We start from the raw sequence: 13,398 nt of genomic DNA on the forward strand, positions 1-13,398 counted from the left end.
CTGGTTGTTTTGTACATTCTTTCTTTCTTTAGAGATGGGGTTTTACCATGTTGGCCAGACTGGTCTTGAACTGCTGACATCAGGTGATCCACCCACCTCAGCCTCCCAAAGTGCTGGGATTAAGGCCGGGCACGGTGGCTCACGCCTGTAATCTCAGCACTTTGGGAGGCCGAGGCGGGTGGATCACGAGGTCAAGAGATCGAGACCATCCTGGTCAACATGGTGAAACCCCATCTCTACTAAAAATACAAAAAATTAGCTGGGCATGGTGGTGCGTGCCTGTAATCCCAGTTACTCAGAAGGCTGAGGCAGGAGAATTGCCTGAACCCAGGAGGTGGAGGTTGCGGTGAGCCGAAATCGCGCCATTGCACTCCAGCCTGGGTAACAAGAGCAAAACTCCATCTCAGAAAAAAAAAAAAAAAAGAGCAAAGTGCTGGGATTACAGGTGTGAGCCACCACGCCCAGTCTCTTTCTTTCTTTTTTTTTTTTTTTAATTGTTATTTTGGTTTGATGGTTATCTGAAGTGGTACCATTTGAGTCCTTCTCTTTCTCATCTGTATTTTTGCTTTGCCAGTGAGTTGTATACTTTTGTGTGTTTTCATGATGATAAATGTCATCCTTTTGCTTCCAGATTTAGGAATCCCTTGAACATTTTTGTAGGACCAGTCTGGTGATGATTAATTCTCCTACTTTTATCTAAGAAAAACTTTTTCTCTTTCATTTATGAAGGATAATTTTGCTGTATATGTTATCCTTCGCTGTCAGTTATTTTTGCTGTTTTTTGTCAGCACTTCAAATACATTATCCCATTCTCTCCTGGACTACATTACTGCTGAGACATCTGCTATTAGTTTGTTTGCCTGATGGGGGTTCCTTTAACAGTGACTAGACACTTTCCTCTTACTGTTTCTAGAATCTGTCATTGACAACATTTTGACTATAACGTGCTATGGGGAAGATCTTTTTCATTGTCCCTGTCTGAGGATTACTGGGCCTTCTGTATCTGGATGTCTAAATCTTTTGCTATACTTGGGAAGCTTACCTCTATTATTTCATTAAATTGGTATTCAAATGTTTTTATTCTCTCTTCACCTTCTAGGATAACAATAATTTCTTTATTTGGTCACTTTATGGTCTCCTATCAAGAAGGCTTTGTTCATTCATTTTATTGTTTTTGTTTTTCTCTGATTGGGTTATTTTGAAAGATCTGTCTTCAAGTTCTGAGATTCTTTTTTTTTTTTTTTTTTTTTGAGACAGGCCTTAAACTCTTGAGCTCAGGAGTTTAAGGCTGCAGTGCATTCTAGCCTGTCACCCAGGCCTTAAACTGGGCTCAAGTGATCCTCCCACCTCAGCCTCCCAAAGGTTGGGAATGCAGTTGTGAGCTACCATGCCCAGTGATCCTTTGTTTCATCTAGTCTATTGTTGAAGCTTTCAAATGTATTTCATAATTAATTAAATGAATTCTTCAGTTTCAGATTTTCTGTTTGGTTCTTTTTTATGATATCTGTCTCTTTGGTAAATTTCTCATTCATATCCTGAATTGTTTTTCTGATTTATTTGTATTGTTTTATCAGTTAGATGCAAGCCACCTGCTGGTCTACCCTTTTTGCCTCAGCCCCTGGTACAGTGGCTTACGGTTGCTTACACCTGAGAGTCTCTTGTACCTCACTGAGCTTCTTTAGAATCAATAATTTTAATTCTTTTTCCAGGTTTTCATGCATTTCTTTTTGATGGGTGTATATTTCTGGAGAATTACTGTGTTCCTTTGGAGGTGTCATATGTTCTTGCTCTTCATGCTTCCTGTATCCTTATGTTAATATCTGCACATAAGGTATATTAATCACTTCTTCCAATTTTTTGAATTTGCTTTCATAGAGGAGGACTTTCTCTTGAGTATGAATCCATTATGTCAGTTGGGTAAAACACTTTGACTTTTGAGTCTGTGCAATAATGTAATCTCTGTATGATTTCTTTGGCTGTAAACAGTATCAGGGGTAACCAAGATTTCTTGGTGGCTTATAGTGTCATATTTGTGGAGGCTGTGTGCAGTTTTATTAGGAACTGAGATGTCACATGGGCCAGTCTTTGGGCCCTAGTGGTGGGAGCCATGGGCTGAGCATGCCTGTCCTTTGGTGGCATATGTTGGCACCAGTGTTAGCAGGTACATGTGGATCAATTTTTAAGCCTCCATGTGGCTTACTTAGATGCTGGCAGTGGCAGCCATGGACCAGGCAAGTAGGCAGGTTCTTGGGCCCCTGGGCAGCCAGTGTGGTGTGGGTTGTGGCAGTGACAGGATGACCCTCTGGTCTCATGCCATGCAGTGTGTGCTGATGTTGGTGATGGCTGTAATGGGCTGGGCAAGCCAGTCTCAAGGCCTACAGGTGGCAGATGCAGGAAAGTGCCATCTGTGGTTTTAGTGGCCAGGTGGGTAGGCCCAATCTCAGACTCTCAAGAGAGTGTTCAGGTACCAATGATGGTGAGCTGGTCTGAGCAATATCCTGGCTCCTGGATTGTGTGTTCTGGTATGAGGTAGGCTGGCTTGTTCTCAAAACCCCAATCACATGTACGGGAGCTGGATGTGGTAGGTAAGGACAAGGCAATCTCCAAGCCACCAGCAGAATGCTCGGGTAGGGGACAGCAGCAGCTCTGCTGTTGCTCTGCCACAAGGTGTGAGGGACTGCTACCTTTGGTGACAACAGCCTAGGTCAGTGGCTGGGGAGCACACATGCCATTCGTGCCTCAGTCCCTGATACAGTACCCCACAGTTGCCTGTGCCTAAGCACCAGGGTCAACAGCCAGCTCTCCTCTTATGCCTCAGTCCCAGCACCAGTGGGTTCCAGGACAGTGAGCAGTTTGTTGGGGATGGGGCTCTAGAATGGCACCTCACTTGCACCTCAGTCCTAAAGGCAGCTGCACACCTCAGCCATGCCTTCACCCCCAGTGCAGTAGCTATAGTTGCTTGCACCTAAGCCCCAAAGCCACAGCCTGTGTTTCTCTTGCACTTTAGCCCTGGCACCACTGGGCGCCAGGCAGTCTACTGAGCATAGAGTTGTAAAACAGTACCTTGAAAAAAACATCCCATGCTGTGTTCTCACTCATAATTGGGAGTTGAACAATGAGAACATAGGGGCACAGGGAGGGGAACATCACACACTGGGCCTGTTGGTGTGGGAAGGAGGGGGAGGAGAGGGATAGCATTAGGAGAAATATCTAATGTAGATGATGGGTTGATGGGTGCAGCAAACCACCATGGCACATGTATACCTATGTAACAAACCTGCACATTTTGCACATGTATCCTAGAACTTAAGTATAATAATTTAAAAAATCAAATTTTAATTGGAAAAAAAAAAACCCATGCTCATAGATAATTAATAAAATTTCAATGACCATACTGCCCAAATAAATCTACAGATTCAATGCAATCCCCAATGTCATTTTTGTTTTCCTTTTCAATTTTTTTTTTTTTTTTTTTGAGACGTAGTTTTGCTCCTGTCACCCCCAGGATGAAGTGCAGTGGTGCAATCTCAGCTCACTGCAGCCTCCACCTCCGGAGTTCAAGTGATTATATTGCTTCGGCCTCCCAAGTAGCTGGGATTACAGGCGCTCACTACAACACCTTTTTTTGTATTTTTAGTAAAGACAGGGTTTCACCATGTTGGCCAGACAGGTCTTGAACTCCTGACCTTGGTGATCCATCTGCCTCGGCCTCCAAAAGTGCTGGGATTACAGGCATGAGCCACAGTGCCCAGCCCAATGTCATTTTTCATAGAATTAGAAATGACAATCCTAAAATTCACATGGAATCAGAAAAGAGTCCAAATAGCCAAAGCAATCCTGAACCAAAAGAACAAAGCTAGAGGCAACACATTACTCGACCTCAAATGATACTCCAAGGCTATAGCAACCAAAACAGCATAGTACTGGCATAAAAATAGACATATAGGTTAATGGAATAGCATAGAGAACCCAGAAACAAAGCCACATCTTTACAGCCAACTGATTTTAGACAAAGGTGCCAAGAACACACGCTCGGGAAAGGACACCTCTTCAATAAATGGTGCTGAGAAAATTGGATATCCATATGCAGAAGAATTCAACTAGATCCCTATCTGTCACCATATACAAAAATCTACTCAAGATGGATTAAAGACTTAAATGTAAGACCTGAAACTATTTAAAAAATACTAGGGGAAAACTTTTCTGGACATTGGTCTAGGCAAAAAAATCACCTTTGGAAGTCTTAGAGTGCCTAAGACCTCCAAAGAATAAGCAACAAAATAAAAGGGAAAATAGGACTTAATTAAACTAAAAGCCTTCTGCACAGCAAAAGAAACAGTCAACAGAGTGAACAGACAACAGCAGAATGTAAGAACTTTGCATTCCATAGAGAACTAAAATTCAGAATATACTCAAACAACTCAACAACAACAAACAAAGAAGAAACTCCATTAAAAGCGGGCAACGGACATGAATAAACATTTTTCAAAAGAAGACACACAAAGAGCCAACATGCATATGAAAAAATACTCAACATCACTAACCATCAGAGGAATGCAAATTAAAACCACAAAGAGATATCATCATACACCAGTGAGAATGGCCATTATTAAAAAGTCAAGAAATTAAAAATGTTGGCAAGTGTATTAGTCCATTTTCATGCTGCTGATAAAGACATACCCAAGACTGAGAAGATAAAGAGGTTTAATTGGACTTGCAGTTCCACATGGCTGGGGAAGCCCCAGAATCATGGCAGGAGGCAAAAGGCACTTCTTACATAGTGGCAGCAAGAGAAAAATGAGGAAGAAACAAAAGCAGAAACCCCTGATAAACCCATCAGATTTTGTGAGACTTACTATCACGAGAATAGCATGGGAAAGACCAGCCCCCATGATTCAATTACCTCCCCCTGGGTCCCTCACACAACATGCGGAAATTCTGGGCAATACAATTCAAGTTGAGATTTGGGTGGGGACACAGCCAAATCATATCAGTGAGGATGTGGAGTAAAGGGAACACTTATAGACTGTTGGTGGGAATGTAAATTAGTACAACCTCTATCAAAAGTAGTATGGAGATTTCTGGAAAAAAAAAAAAAAAAAAAAAAAAAAAGAACTATCATTTGATCCAGCAATCGCACTATGCAATGGAAAATCATTATATCAAAAAATACCTGTATTTGTATGTGTATCAGTACTATTCACAATAGTAAAGATGGACCTAACAGTCCATCAGCAAATTATTGGATAAAGAAATATGCCAGATGGCTGGACACAGTGGCTCATGCCTTTAATCCCAGCATTTTGGGAGGCTGAGGCAGGTGGGATCACTTGAGGTCAGGAGTTCAAAAGCAGCCTGGCCCAAAGAGTGAAACTCTGTAATCCTAGTTACTCAGTTGACTGAAACAGAAGGATTGCTTGAGCCCAGGAGACAAATGTTGCAGTGAGTCAAGATTGTGCCATTGCACTCCAGCCTGGGTGACAGAATGAGACTCTGTCAAGAAGAAGAAAGAAGTAAAGAAGAAGAAGAAGAAAGGAGGAGGAGGAGGAAGAAGAAAGGGAAGAGGAAGATGAGGAGGAGGAGTTCAAGTGATGGTTTTGATAGTTCAAGTGATGGTTATGCTAAAAGCCCAGACTTCACTATTTAACAAAACTGCACTTGTACTCTGTAAATTTAGACATATTTTTAAAATCACCAAATACTTTGACATGTAACCCTTCATTTTAAAAAAATTGAGGCTGAGCACAGTGGCTCACACCTGTAATCCCAGCACTTTGGGAGGCCGAGGTAGATGGATTGCTTGATCTCAGGAGTTCGAGACCAGCCTGGGCAACAAGATGAAATCCTGTCTCTACAAAAAAATACAAAAATTAGCTGGGTGTGGTGGTGTGCACCTGTAGTCCCAGTTACTCAGGAGGCTGAGGCAGGAGAATCTCTTGAACCTGGGAGGCAGAAGTTGCAGTGTGTCCAGATCATGCCACTGCACTCCAGCCTGGGTGACAGAGACTCTCTCTCAAAAAAAAAGTGGAAAGAGTAGGCAAAAAGTAACTAACTGAGCAATAAAAAATAGATTTAAAAGGGGGAAAATCCCCAAAACAAAAAAATAAAATGGCACCTTACTGTAGCTGCTTAGACATCAGCAATGTGAAGGGACCAGCTCAAGCTTCCTCCCTGGGGCAGTGCAAGTCTTTTAGGGCCTAGAATAAACATGGCATTAACTCCCAAATATAGTCAACACTCTAGAGGGTTTGTCTTTTCAGGCTTCTTCATGGATTATGAGGCTGTCACATTTCACTTTTTTCATGAGCATCATCTACATGCCACACTAAAAGTTGGGAAGGGATAACATGGGGAGAAATGCCAGATATAAGTGATGGGGAGGAAGGCAGCAAACCACACTGCCATGTATGTACCTATGCAACAATCTTGCATGTTCTTCACATGTACCCCAAAACCTAAAATGCAGTAAAATATATATTAAAAAAAAAAAGTTAATTTGCAAAACAGAAGCCTCACTGTGATTATAGGACACAGAGAGTCTAGAATCAGGAACATACTGTTTGCCATAGAATTATCAGGCTGGGCCACACATGTGGACAGGATGAGAGTCTGACCATAAAAGGATGATTAATCAAAGATGCCCCAAGGCCAGATGCAGTGGCTTACACCTGTAGTCCCAACACTTTGGGAGGCCGAGGCAGAAGGATCACTGGAGCTTAGGAGCTTGAGACCAGCCTGGCCAACACGGTGAAATCCCATCTCAACTAAAAATGCAAAAATTAGCCATGGTGGTGCGTGCCTGTAATACCAAGTACTCAGAAGGCTGAGGCAGAAGAAGCACTTGAACTTGGGAGGTGGAGATGGCAATGAGCCAAGGTCATGCCACTGTACTCCAACCTGGGTCACAGAGTGAGACTCTGTCTCAAAAAATAAAAATAAAAAATAACAAAGATGCTCCTAAAAGCTATTCTGGGCCGGGCGCGGTGGCTCAAGCCTGTAATCCCAGCACTTTGGGAGGCCAAGGCGGGTGGATCACGAGGTCAAGAGATCGAGACCATCCTGGTCAACATGGTGAAACCCCGTCTCTACTAAAAATACAAAAAATTAGCTGGGCATGGTGGCGCATGCCTGTAATCCCAGCTACTCAGGAGGCTGAGGCAGGAGAATTGCCTGAACCCAGGAGGCGGAGGTTGCAGTGAGCTGAGATCGCGCCATTGCACTCCAGCCTGGGTAACAAGAGTGAAAGTCTGTCTCAGAAAAAAAAAAAAAAAAAAAAAAAAAAAAAAACAACTATTCTGGGGTTAGCCCACCTAAAAGAGGAAGTGCTGCAAGGCATAGTCACAGCAAAGCACACCTCCAAACAAAGTGATACAACTACAGAAATAAGAGTGGAGGCCGGGTGTGGTGGCTCAAGCCTGTGATCCCAGGATTTTGGGAGGCCGAGGTGGGCGGATCACCTGTCGGGAGTTTGAGATCAGCCTGACCAATATGGAGAAACCCCATTTCTACTAAAAATACAAAATCAGCTGGGTGTGGTGGTGTACACCTGTAATCCCAGCTACTCGGGAGGCTGAGGCAGGAGAATCGCTTGAACCTGGGCCGTGAATGTTGCGGTGAGCCGAGATCGTCCCATTGCACTCCAGTCTAGGCAAGAGGAGTGAAACTCTGTTGAAAGAGGAGGGGAGGGGAGGAAGGAGAATGAAGGAAGGAAGGGAGGCAGGGAGGGAGGGAGGGAAGGAAGGGAGGCAGGGAAGGAGGGAAGGAAGGAGGAAAGGAGGGAAGGAGGGAAGGAAGGAGGAAAGGAGGGAAGGAGGGAAGGAGAGAAGAAGGAAGGAAGGAAGGAAGGGAGGGAGGGAGGGAGGGAGGGGAAGGAAGGAAGGAAGAGAACAAGGGTAGAGAGGGCAGTCTAATACATCAGTCAGACACAGAGAAACTCATTTTAAGCCCAAGAAAACTATACAGGTGAAGGTCCTTGACTGCAGATATAGACAGAGCCTAAGAATCCCACATTATTCTCAACTAAAGGAGCTTGTTCTTTTACCAGAGAGCAGTGAGAAGCAGTGGCACAGGTGCGACCCTGGGTGATCGCTGGCAGCTGCCCCAGTTTGTCCCCAGCGTGTACACACAGGGTCGCATCTGTGCACTGCTCCTCATTACTCTCTGGTAGAAAGATCTTGCCTCTCCCTGGCTCCAGAGATGGGCAAATGGTTAGGTTAATCCCAGAGCACCTCTGCATCCCAGCCACGTTGCTGGGTGGGGTTGGACAATGGCCAACCTGTAGCTAGGAAGCAGACCTCCTGTTGCCTCCCAGATTGCAGCCCTGGATGGGAGTTCTGCAGAAGCCTGAGCATAGGTCCCTACCACTTGGGAAAAGCCCTTCCATCCACAGTAGTCTATAGAGGCAAAAATGAAGCCAACATGTGCACAAATTCCAATGGCATTTACATCTCTAGATCCAGCAGACTCTGGGGCAGGTTCTATTCCTGCCCTTTCTGCGGTTTATCTATAGAAACTGATGCAGCATTCTTTTTGGCTTTAATTAAAGTTGGGTGAAAGAGCACTAATGCCTACCATCTGCATAACAATTTTACTGAAGAGACTCACCTCTTTGGGGAAATAAATGTAAAACTATGGTTTATTTTTTTCAAATGACTGCCTCAAGATGTACTACATTGAGTCCCTCTCATCTTTTAAAAATATGCACAGATTAAATGCTTTTCAGTTGTTATACGGGTCAGCAAAGTTTTTCTGTAAAGAGCTAGATAGTAAATATTTTAAGTTTCGTGGGCCACAGATGATCTCTATTGCAGATTCTTGTTTATTTTACAATCCTCTAAAAATGTCAGAACCACGAGCTGGGCTGCATCTGGCCCATAGGTTATTAAAACAGCTCATCTTTGGGCTTTGATCTCATTGTTAGGATAGGCACTTTGGGCCCTGAGAGCTCCGACACATTCCTGCTGAGTGGACTGGACTGCCAGGACTGCATGTCCTCGGACACTGAGCAAATTCTGTAGCTGGTCCCACAGGCAACTGAGTAAGTCAATGAGTCAGTGGGAAGTCCAGTATGACCAGCAGAGCTAGGAGGAGAGTAGGGCAAATAAGTCACCCAGGGCATAAGATTTAAGGAGGCTCTCCCTTTCAGGTGCCAATTCTGCATTTGCACAAACCTGAGAGTAAGAACGTCCTTACATTGCGTGCTTGGGCACCATCCCTCGCCTCATCCCTATCCCAGAGCAGATGACCACCACCTAACTGCTCATTCTTGAGGCCAGGGGAACCAGCTTGCCTGCTGTTTGCCACAAAGTGTGCTGCTCGCTCAAAAAGCACTGGGCTCTTGGCCCTGGCTGCTTCTCCTGGAACAAAACCCACTGCCAGTGTTTGTGTTGTTTCAGCTCATGAAATCACCCCCTTGGGACTTGGGAACAAGAAAAACCAACACAAATACACTGATGCTCATGCTTTCATCATGCTGTGAGTATGAAAAGCCACCTGTTTCTGATGCAGGAGTCTGACAACTTCTGCTAGCAGATATGATCATAGCAGGTAGTAAGTTAGGTAAAATCATACCCTTCATACTTCTCAGCCCTCATATCTGATGCAAAATCTCCACTCACCCCTACTCCTATGACTGTCTCAATCACAGGCTGGATGCCAACTCAAGGGGGCTTGTAGCTTGTTGTCTGTCTTTGTAACACCTTCTCTCCTTCCATCTTAAGGCTAGAGTTGGGAGAGAAGGATTAGGGAGACCAAAATATGATGTACTTGCCTGCCTGCCTCACGGTGGTAGGAAGGGGCCCTCATGATTGGACTTGGTTCTTTCTGATGCTGGTGGTTTCCAAACAGCTCTCTGTGTGTTCTTGGGTTACTGTCACTTCACCGTGGTTTCTTTGGTTGCTGAGGAGCCCCTCAGGGAGGAACTAGTCCCCTTTGACCCTGAGAGTGGTAATGACCTCAACCCCCTGAGGTAAGTTTCCTTCTCACTTGACGTAGGTGACTCTACAGTTCCTGCCCTTCCTTTAACCTCCAAGCTCCTTCACAAGGAGCCCAAAGAACCTCTGGATACCTCTTTTATAGCCTCTGAAGCCTACGGACACCTAGAATAGGGTGGCAGTTCCCACCTTCTATCCAGGCATGCCATATCAAGGTCCTTTCAAGCTCTGCAGACACAGGCTACTTTTATTGATGTTGCATTTGCAGAAACCTCTGGATAGATACATGGGTATTCATTTCTGTGGACACATTACTGTCCGAATTCTTTTGGGATATATTGCAAGCTGTCTCTAGGCTCTGTCCATCTCCACTAAAGTGACAGTACAAGAAAGGCCTGTAAGCACTCTTGGTCTCAGATTGAGTCTCTTGAAGCCACCCTCCCTACACCCTGGCTTGAGGAAAACCCTCACTCTTTTCCCCATGAAGAGAGAAGTGGCCTTCTGCCACAGAAACTGTTTTCCCACAAGGCCAAGGTTTCACTCCTCCTTCCCAAGACTTTCCTTATATACACGTGCGGGTGAAGAAAGTGGTTGAAAGTGTAAATTTGGAATTTGGCAGTGCTGGACACCAGAGTATGAGAGAATCTGAAACACTCCTCTCAGCTTTGGCCCTTGCCAGAAATTTCAGAATAGTAAGAATGGCCCATCTTAGTTCATTTTTTGTAGTTATAACAGAGTACCAGATTGGGTAATTTATAAAGAAATTTATTTCCTACAGTTCTGGAAGTTGGAAATTTAAGGTCAAGAGGCTGTATCTGGTGAGGGCCCTCTTACTGTGCCATAACAGGGCACAAGATATCACATGGTGAGAGAAGAAGCAAGAGCATGCCAGCTCAAGGTCTGTATTCCTTTCTCATAAAGTCACCAGTCCCATCATGGGGACCCAACCCTGATGACCTTACCTAATTCTAGTTACCTCACAAAGACTCCACCTCCTAATGCCATCAGTATATGAATTTGAGGATTAAGTTTTCAACACACGAAATTTGGGAGACACATCCCAACCATAGCAGGCCCCATGCCCCATTGAATATACTTTTTTTTTTTTTTTGAGATGGAGTCTCGCTTCTGCAGGCTGGAGTGCAATGGCACGATCTTGGATCACTGCAACCTCCACTGCCCGGGTTCAAGCAATTCTCCCACCTTAGCCACCCAAGTAGTTGGGATTATAGGCATGCACCACCACGTCCAGTTAATTTTTGTATTTTTAGTAAAGACAGGGTTTTGCCATGTTAGCCAGGCTGGTCTGGAACTCCTGACCTCAAGTGATCCACCCACCTTGGCCTCCCAAATTGCTAGGATTAGAGGCGTGAGCCACCACGCCTGTCCAGACATACGTCTTTTAAAACCACACTTGGAATGCTCATAGGCAACAATATTGCATTATTAGCTCCCACTTTAACAATAAAAAACCTCATGCTATTTTCATTTTATTTTCAAGATGGAGTTGTCACTGTCACCCAGGCTGGAGTGCATTGGCGTGATCTTGGCTCGCTGTAACCTCTGCCTCCCAGTCTCAAGAGATTCTCCTGCTTCAGCCTACCAAGTAGCTGAGATTACAGGCGTGTGCCACAATGCCCAGCTAATTTTTGTAATTTCAGTAGAGACGGGGTTTCACCATGTTGGCTAGGCTGGTCTCAAACTCCTGACCTCAAGTGATCTGCCCACCTCAGCCTCCCAAAGTTCTGGGATTACAGGCATGAGCCACTGAGCCCGGCTAGGCTATTTTCATACTTTTTAGTATACATTTTAATAGCACAAATGAAAGCTGGTCTCAAATTTAAGGAGAAATTTTCGAGAGAAATTTAGGATGCATTAAAACATATTAGACAGAAAAGTCAACTTCAGAAACTGGAAAAACAAACATTTTCTTACTAGAAGTATTAAAATTATTTTCTGACTCAATAGAGTGCTTACAGCTATTTCATTGCTCAAATTACTATCATGTGCACCAATAAAAACATTGTGAAAAATAGCTATTTGTATGGTTTTAGGGTTGGCCTTAAAGGGATCTGGATCTTTAGAGCAGTGGTTCTCAGACTTCAGCACTGCATACACCAGAATCCCCTGGGGCACTTTTTAATAAAAAACACCAAATGCTGGGTCCTGTCCCAGTTTCTGACTCAGTAGCAACTGCCAAGTGGGGTCTGAGAATGTGCATTGCTAACGAGTTTCTAGTGATGCCATGCTGCCGGCCTCAGAATTACACTTTGAGAACTGCTTAGGGCATCATTTTCTAGCTCTGAAAAGCCAGTAGGTCAAATCTAATCTGTCACATGTCTGTATAAAGTTTTATTGTATCCATGAAATAATAATATGTATATTGGTCTCCTCTCCCAGTTCCTGGCATAGAGCTCCTAAATCTCTTGGAATTTCCTGGATGATATGACCATCTTTTATAAGATAAAACAGTGTAATACACTGTTCTAATACAGTGACTTTTGGTGGGCTCCTGGATAGTCTCAGAATGAGGGGCTGGTTGCCGGCTGAATTAACTACGTGATTAGAGGGTTAGAACTTTCAGCCCCACTCACTGATCCTCTGAGGAAGGGAGAGGTGCTGAAGGTTGAGTTGGTCACCAATGGCCAATGATGATGTACTCAATCATGGCTATGTAATAAAACCTCCATTAAAACCCTCCAGAAAATGGAATCAGTAGAGCTTTGGATTGATGAACACATCCACATGCTGAAGGGTAGTGCCCCTTAACTACATGAGGACAGAAGCTCCTGCTCTTGGGACCTTTCCAAAGCTCACCCTTTGCATCTCTTTATCAGGCTGTTCATCTGTATCCTTTATTATATCCAGTATCATATGATAAACTGATCCCTGAGTTCTGTGAGTTGTTCTAATAAATTAATCAAATTTGGTAAGAGGGGGTCATGGGAATCCCAACTTATGGTCAGTTGATCAGAAATACAGGCTAAAACCTGGGACTTACAAAAGTATCTAATGTTGGGGCAGTCTTGTGGGCTTGAGCCTTAACCTGTGGGATCCAACACTATCTCTAGGTATAGCGTCAGAATTGAATCGAATTACAGGACACCAAGTTGGTGTCCACTGGAGAACTGGTTATTTGGTGGGAAGAAATTCTCACACGTTTTGGTGAGCAAAGGTGAAGTGGTAAGTGGTGTTCCTACTGTCTCACACACAGCCACACTTACTTGTTTACATATTGTCTGTGACTGCTTTCTCAGTACAACTGCAGAACTGAGTAGTTGCAATAAACTTTACAGCCTGCAAAGCCTTTTTGGTCTTTACAGAAAAAGTGTGCTGATCCCTGCTCCAGAGCATTATCTTCTAGTCCACAGCCAGACCTGTAAACATAGCCTCCTGGAATGGACAACTACAGATGGTAACTCTACTAAGATTGCTGAAATGACTAGGGCTTATTTTGTTAATTTTA

Source organism: Aotus nancymaae, unplaced genomic scaffold (genome assembly GCF_030222135.1).
Source record: "Aotus nancymaae isolate 86718 unplaced genomic scaffold, 86718_ANA_hifiasm-v0.15.2.pri h1tg000036l, whole genome shotgun sequence".
Lineage (NCBI taxonomy): Eukaryota > Metazoa > Chordata > Mammalia > Primates > Aotidae > Aotus > Aotus nancymaae.